This window comes from Saccoglossus kowalevskii, chromosome 5 (assembly GCF_978046115.1).
Source record: "Saccoglossus kowalevskii chromosome 5, keSacKowa6.1, whole genome shotgun sequence".
NCBI classification, from domain to species: Eukaryota; Metazoa; Hemichordata; class Enteropneusta; family Harrimaniidae; genus Saccoglossus; species Saccoglossus kowalevskii.
The window spans coordinates 799,485-807,667 of record NC_140645.1 but is presented as its reverse complement, the minus strand read 5'-3'; the positions used below and the strand labels follow the sequence as shown (position 1 = coordinate 807,667).

General features: G+C 35.2%; 1 long non-coding RNA gene across 1 annotated transcript; it reads right to left on the bottom strand.

Annotated features, from left to right (window-relative positions):
• Positions 1-7,182: 7,182 nt before the first annotated feature.
• LOC146742797 (uncharacterized) lies at positions 7,183-8,109 on the bottom strand. Its single transcript, XR_014929458.1, has 2 exons — positions 7,978-8,109; positions 7,183-7,582 (listed from the first exon to the last, which is right to left on the bottom strand). It is a non-coding gene; the product is annotated as an uncharacterized LOC146742797 (long non-coding RNA).
• Between the last annotated feature and the right edge of the window lie 74 nt (positions 8,110-8,183).

The window sequence follows — 8,183 nt, the reverse complement described above, 5'->3', positions numbered from 1 at the left end:
ACACTCTGAAATCATTATAACATCACAAAGACTAAGGAAGTAAACAATTTCATGACTTCAATACTAGTACGGTATATGCACCAGACCAGTGTTTTTTTTAAGGGCAGTAAGCAGGTAAATGTTACCGCAGTTCTGCCATTTCACCCCACCCCCGAAATAGATGTAAGGATAGGATATGAATATTTTACGTGTTTCCTCCAAATTGTTACTTATGTTTCCCTACCTTAGCAAAACCACTGCATGTTGTAAGACAGGTTGCTCAAATATTTAGAATATTCTTGTGTGCTCACTGGCCAAAATAACACTTTTTACATACCATGTTTTATTTATTCAGCTTTAGGGGAGAGTAGGAAATCAAACGAATGGTGATCACATTTTATGCAAATGTATGCATAGATTCCATGATGCCAGTTGACCACAGTCGTCTTGTATGTTATAGTTGCGCGTGGAAAAGGTGAGGCGCAGTTTTATATATGCCACTCAGCGCGTACGCGCAAGTCAGACTTTCGCATGGCATTCTAATCATAATCACCGCGCAAACCAGACTTGCGTGCGGCAATAAAATACAAGTTAGAACAAAGGAAATGTACGCGAAAATGAAATGAAAGCACAAAGGATCCAGAAAGACATAGAAATCAACATAATATAAAATATGATCGCACGATTATGTGAATATACATCATGCATAGTCTAAGAAAATGTTTACAAAGATTAATGTTTCGCGTAGACCATAATCACGCAAAGTATAAATTCAAAGTGTTTTAATGCATTGGTGAGAGATCGCATTTTACGTGAACAAGAACATGCACTAAGAAGGAAAAGCAAGCCAAAGTCGAAACGGGGTGTATCATGGATTACAAAATATGCTGCGACATCATTTTGGAGCGCAAATGAACTTCAAGTACGTCTTTGCGAAACTTGCTTCAGGCGATGCTGACATCAAGTGTGTGTTGGCCGAAGTTTGACCTCCAAGTCACGCGCTGAACTGGCGCGTGACCTTAGCAACCTTTTTCTTTCGTGCTCCGCGCGTCGATCTAGTGAAATTGTTATTATATCTCACAGCACTGTAATTACGCAACTTTGTACTGGCTTTGAATATTTCAAAATCGTTTACTTAGTGCGCTGCTTTTCTATTTAGGCAAATTTGTTTACAATATTGTACCGGCTCTGAATAGTTCAACATTCTAATTGCTTTCATAATAATTACGCAAACTCAACGTATTGGGTCTGTGAATATTGATATATTACTGACTTGACAATGCGTTGCATTCGTAACAATTATGCAAACTTAAACATGGAGCATTTAATGCCAATAACATATGAAGATATAAAATATTATAATAAAATGTATACAAGTGTTGTAATGTTCGGTGTAATAGCTAGATGTTGAGTTGAGTTTTAAATTTGAATGTGAACTATTCCAGTTCATGAGTGCCAATAAAAGTTGAGAAAAACTGAAAGGTACAAGTCGGACTCTTTGAAAGGAATGAATCAAGAGTATACACATGACTTATTTGCCCCAACACATTGGTTTATTCTAAGTTGCGTCCGTATAAATAAGTATCGGCAGTCGAACTTTTCGGAGTTGTCAACGTATTTGCCAACACCGAAAATCTGGGGAAAATCGCAAAGAGGTGCAAAATAGCTGCCTGCATCGTAAAAAAATAAATAAGTAAACAATCTCTTCTATAATCACACCGAAAACATGCAGAGATGGCTGTTGATTCATTTGCCCAATGCACTGATGTTGCGTTCTCCCAGTGATAGTTCGCAAAGAACATTCAGTTTTCAGGAGTCACTTCTCTTACCAGCGCGTCCAGGGAGCGCGTCCTTCGTTAAAATTGTATTCACGCAACTTGACCTTTTGACATAGATTTGATGATGATTATTTTATTTCAGCAATATTCTGTTTGCATTGTTGAAAAGTTTTTATATTCGATATCGTGGAAGTCGTGGAATACTATTGTTGTTGCGATAAATATACATTCCTCTATTCGCCGAGTTTATCAAACAATGTTTTATTCATTGTTATCGTACACTTTATTATTTCATGGACGCATATACTCCACATTTTAATAAATTAATTTCATTTTGAACGTTTTATAAAAATAATAAACTCGTTTATTTTTAAGGAAGACATCTAAAATATAATAGAATCGCCAAGGCATTGTGCAACACTTCCGTCCCAGGCTGGTTTGGTTACGTCCCAGCAAGAGCAGCGGCCGACGTCAGCTAGCCTTATTATAAAATTTTCGAATTAACTGTATTTTGTTATGCATTCAAAATGTCGTTGTTGCAAAACATGATATCGGAGGGTACATCGCGATGGTATAGAGGTGAAACTAAAAGTAAGATATTCCAAGGAAAAATTGACTGGCAATGGGACATGCCATTAAACGTGAAACTGAGTACCTGACACTCGCAAACTAATATTACCATAGACCTTAATGATATTACTAATACAAAGTAAATGACAACATCAAATATCAACAAACTGCCAATTACTGTTGCTTTTTAATATCCATTCTCAGTGTTAAAGCAATGTTTCGTATACCCATAAAAGCAATGGGATAGTCCAACTACGCCGTCACAAACGACCTCACATCAAAGGCATACCGCGTCCGGTGTTTTGAAGTTCTCAGCGTTTGCAACTACAAGTATTTTGCGCCAGCTTTCCCCACATGCTTGTTCGCGCTATACCAGCCCGGTAGCTATAGGACCGAAGTTGTTTATTTTAACAAGTCTTGTTTCGCCAACAAGCCTGGAACAAATCAGTTGTAAATAATTCACAGGCCACTCGAACTAGTAATGTTAATACTGCAAGGCAAAAAAGTGGCGCGGTGATAAATGTTTCTGCGAATGACAGGCATGAAACACTGTCAAATCAAACGAGTGGATGTGTATCATATTTGATACACATACATTTTACCTACAGCTGAAATTCATTCATCTCCACAATTAAGAATGAGTAAAGCGGACCACTGTGTTGTATTTCGTGATTGACTGAAATAATAATTGGAAGCTTACCAAAGCTTAGGGATTGGTCAGTTACTTCGGCCTAAGGGGGTTACCCTGTTTTTGATTGTGCGAATAGGGGGGTCACCCTGTTTTTGATATCATGTTTTCCAGAATTAACACGTGCTCATGCATATATTTATACAAATTTTATTTCAGAACAAACGATAAAAAAGTTAGTCGTACAAATGTATTCTTAATAATAACTATTACCTATATTGCCTATAAATTTGTTGATGCAAAAAATTTTATAGGCTAAATATTTTGAGGTTAAAGTTGCCAAATAACTAACAGATTATGCAATGCGGCTAGAACCCCAATTATACAGTTAAGTTTTAAACACATCCCAAGTCCATGTGCTGCTGATATCAGATTATTTTATTTAAATCTGTAGTCACTCACCATTGTATAAGATATTTACTGGATTTATCCAATTATAACAGGAGACGGAAAGACAACACAGCAATTAGTACAAAGAGCAGTGACAGTTTTTGTTCAGCAAGTCAAAAAAGTTAAATTTGTGAAAATGCTGATATATAAATTAAAATATAAGGGCGTATATCGAGTGAGTACTCCACAGCTTTGCTTTTATTTACTATCTTTAGCAACATAGATTTCCCTCCTTCCTGCAGCCTTTTCTGTAGTTGTTTTTTGGCTTTATGCTTCCCCTCCCCTCTTAAGGTCTATTAAATGCAAACGCTAAAAATTATGTCAAAATTATGGCAAACCATGATATTTTCAATGCACATATAATACATTTTGTAATCATGTCAGAGTCAAAACTGTTAATGTTTCTTTGTTTTTTTTTAGGAGGGGGGGTCAGCATGTTTTAAGTTTTAAAATATGTTTTGGGGGTGTCACCCACTTTTTTTTATTTGATAGGGGGTGGATCAACTGAGATTTACAGCTGGCAAAATGGAATCTGCCGATCCCCCCTAGGCCGAAGTTACTGACCAATTCCTTATGTATAATATTGTATCAATAAGGATCTTTAACCAAATGGGTGGTGCACCTCTCTTAGATTATTCATTTCATGATGATATCTTTAATTCTCTTATTTTGGTGAATATTTTTGTCATTTTTGGTAAAAAGTAATATTTTCGACTTCTTGTTAAAATCCGCAAGCTCGATTTCTTTGATATTACATATATAGGTACTACATGTGGAACTCTCTCAGATTTGTTCATTTCATGATGATACCTTCAATTCTCTAATTTTGGTGAATATTTTTGTCATTTTTTGTAAAAAGTGATATTTTCGTCTTCTTGTCATGTCCGATTGCTTTGATACTATACATATTGTTCATTTTCTAATGATACATGTATCTTCAGTTCTTCAATTGAAATGTATATTGCTAACAGCAGAGCTATCTCAGCTGACAGGCCACTTGTTTTAAAATGCTAATTCTGTGACTAATATGATGTCCCTCCCCTTTACCGCAGTTGGAGTTTGAACTTGGAAAATTGGCATCATATGACGAGAGTTATATTTGGAAATCCTGCTCTGTATGATGGCACAAATGAGCTCATCAACACCGTGAATCAGGACTAGTTTGGATTTCTATTATCAAATATAAAATTTTGAACTTGGTAAATTAGCATATGATGAGAGTTATATTTGGAAATCCTACTCTGTATGGTGGCACAAAGGAACTCATCAACACCATAAGTAGGAACTATAGTTTTGGATTTCCATTACTGTATGGTGAATGGTGATTTGGAAATACAACTTTGTATGACTTATACACCCATGGAAATTATACCGTGTATGAACTAAACACACAAACTCATCAACAGGGGGGGTGCAGATATAAACTGGAATGGCCCATTGTGGGAGAGTACACAATCAAACACATAGACTCACAAAAGTTCTCATCTGCTAGGAAAACATATGATAAAACACTACATGGAAAAGGAATAGATGAAGTTACTACTTACATAAAAAATTCCAGCCTCAAAGATCCCAAAAATATAATCCTACATATTGGATCAAATAACATTGATAGGGAAACTTTGCTTTCAACATGTCACCAAAAATACGAAGAACTCCTTGAAACAACATGCAATGCTTACCCAAAGAGCAACATCTTCATATCTAGCATCTTACCCAGACAAAACAACCATTCCTTCAACCTTGCCAGCACCAAATTCAATTCTGCACTACAAGAAATAAGCCTGAATATACCCAATGTCTACTACATACACAACAACTTCCAGGATAAAGGAAACCAGGTTAAGTCGCTTCTGTTTGAGGATAATGTCCATCCAAACTCCAAGGGTACTTTAACACTACTGTATAATATTTCAATAATGAATAACCTACAATCAGTGGGTAGATCCACGTTAAAATTTATTACGTGGAACATCTATGATAGTTTAGAACATAAAATTAGTGATAGTAGTTTTATAGATAGCATTAACACTTTTGATTTTATAAGTTTAGTAGAAACAAAAACTAACATTCATTCCAAATTAGATATCCCAAACTACAACTATTTTCACTCATTCAGATCAACAAAACATAAAAATGCTCGCTCACACTCTGGTGGTGTAGTCTTATACTACAAAAATATATACAAACATGGTATAAAACAAATGGAAAGTAGTTGCGAGGATTTTATTTGGATACGCCTTAATAAAAGGGTATTTGACTTAGAAAAAGATGTTTTCCTATGAACGATCTACATGAGCCCTCAAACCTCTAGTATTTTCAGTTGGAAAGATACTAATCTCTACCAACTTTTAGAAAAGGATGTCACAAAATACGCAAAATTTGGCTCTATAATTCTTACAGGTGATTTCAATGCACGTACTAAGATGGAACAAGATGTGGCTATTTATAATAACATAGATTACCACTCATCAGAGCCAAATTATACATTCAAAAAAAAGAAACTCCCAAGATCTAGCAGTAAAAAACCAATATGGTGATTTACTGCTAGACCTATGTATCTCTTCAGAGATCAGACATAGTAATTCTTAATGGTCGCTGCATGGGAGACATAATAGGAAGGTATACATGTCATCAGAGTAGAGGCAGCAGCACAGTGGACTACACTATTGTTAGTCATGCTATTTACAACAAAATAAGCCAGTTTTGTATCCATCCTTTAAATCTGACCCTATCTGATCACTGTCAGATCTCTTTTAGACTGGATACTAATGCAATATCTAACAACATAGTATCACATTCTAATGACAACAGTCAGCAATCAAATATTTCTTATTTATGGGATGGGGACTCGCACTATAACTTTTATAATGCTTTACAAAGTAAAGATTCTTTATCACTTAGAAATAAATTTAACAAAGAAATAATTAATCTTTCAAAGCAGTCAATTGATACTGCTGGTGCTATGTAGAAACTAATATTCTCAAATCAACTAATCTTGACCAACCAATATCAGTTAGAAATACAAAAGGCAATAAGCAACCTAAAAAATGGAAAATCACCCGGAATAGATAAAATCACCAATGAAATGATAAAAGCAAGTAGAAACATACTGATAAATGAAATCCAAACACTGTTTAACCTAATATTGGAAAGTGGCCATTTTCCTAGCTGTTGGAATATGGGAATAATAACCCCAATCCATAAAAAAGGGGATAAAACAGACCCCAACAATTACAGAGGCATAACCCTTATAAATACCATGAGTAAATTATTTACACTTGTTCTAAACCAGAGACTCCTTGATCGCATTGACAAGGAAAAAATTATAATTAAAGAACAGATTGGTTTCCTACCTAAATTTAGTACAAGTGACCATATTTTTGTTCTTAACCAGCTACTTACAAAATATTTATGCAAAGGAAAATATATTTTTGCTTGTTTCGTTGACCTAAAGAAAGCTTTCGACTCCATATGGCATGAGGGTCTTATGTTTAAACTTGTCCAAAATGGCATTACTGAAAAATTCTACAAAATCATTAGATCAATGTATTCAAATTCCACAGGATGTGTAAAAGTAAAAGAAAGCCTAACTAAGCAATTTCCAATCCAGAAAGGTATTAGACAAGGTGATGGACTAAGTCCTTTGCTATTCAATATATTCATAAACGACATCAAAAGACACATTGATCTATCACAAAATGACCCACCAACTCTACTAGACAGTCAGTAGATCTTCTTCTGATGTCAAAGTCACACACTGGATTACAAAATCCATTAAACACACTTGAGATTTATTGTAAAAAATGGCAACTAGAGATAAACATCTCAAAATCAAAAACTATCATTTTCAATAAATCAGGGAAAAGTCTAAACAAGTTTAAATTTTATGTAAATAAAATAGAACTTGAAAAAGTTTCTTCTTATACATATCTGGGTATAAAAATTAATTCCACAGGAAAACTTCATTGTTGTAGCGATTATGAACAAACTCCAAGATTACTGGGGTCCAATATGTGTAATGTGACCCATGAAAATGTTCACTGCTACTAGAAGGTCAGCTGAGTGTCTCTCATCAATGCGTCCCTTGCCAACGGATGAAACAAATCAATATACACAAATATGACTTGCAACTAATTTATTCCAGTCTCAATATCGCATGACAAGTAACGATTGACTGCAAACAAACAAAAACAGTCAATAAGCAAATTGCTGTACATAACAATTCATACAGTAAAATACAGCATACAATAAACTACACGACTTAGGAAACAGCGCCCTCAAGCGGGTGAATTCACATTCACTAAATTCTTACAGTAAATATTCATACAGAGCAAAAATCTGACATAAACACAGAAAACAGTGAATTAATAAAGCATTCAAGTGTAACATCAACGAGAATGAATAAATGTGCTGTAAATAGCTGATAGTTTAATTGATCATACGCAATTATATGATGTAGTGTTCTCTGCCCAAGTTATTGCATCATAATCCATAGGCACTTGTATCGAGCAGCAGGGAAAGTTACAGCACATATAAAACACAGCAAATTGCAAGAAACGTTATTCTCACCGTATTTATAGATTGACCCAGCAACCAACACAATTCTGAGACTTTCAACCAGTCAGGATTAGGAGTGCTCGATGGCAGTAAAGCAGACGACTTTCACGGAGCTTCACGCACAACTTTCTCTGTCAGCCATCATTTTGGAGTCACTGACTTCTGACCTTGGCTTACCCAAACCTGCCACTAGAGGCGCTGTTTACTTAAACTAACAA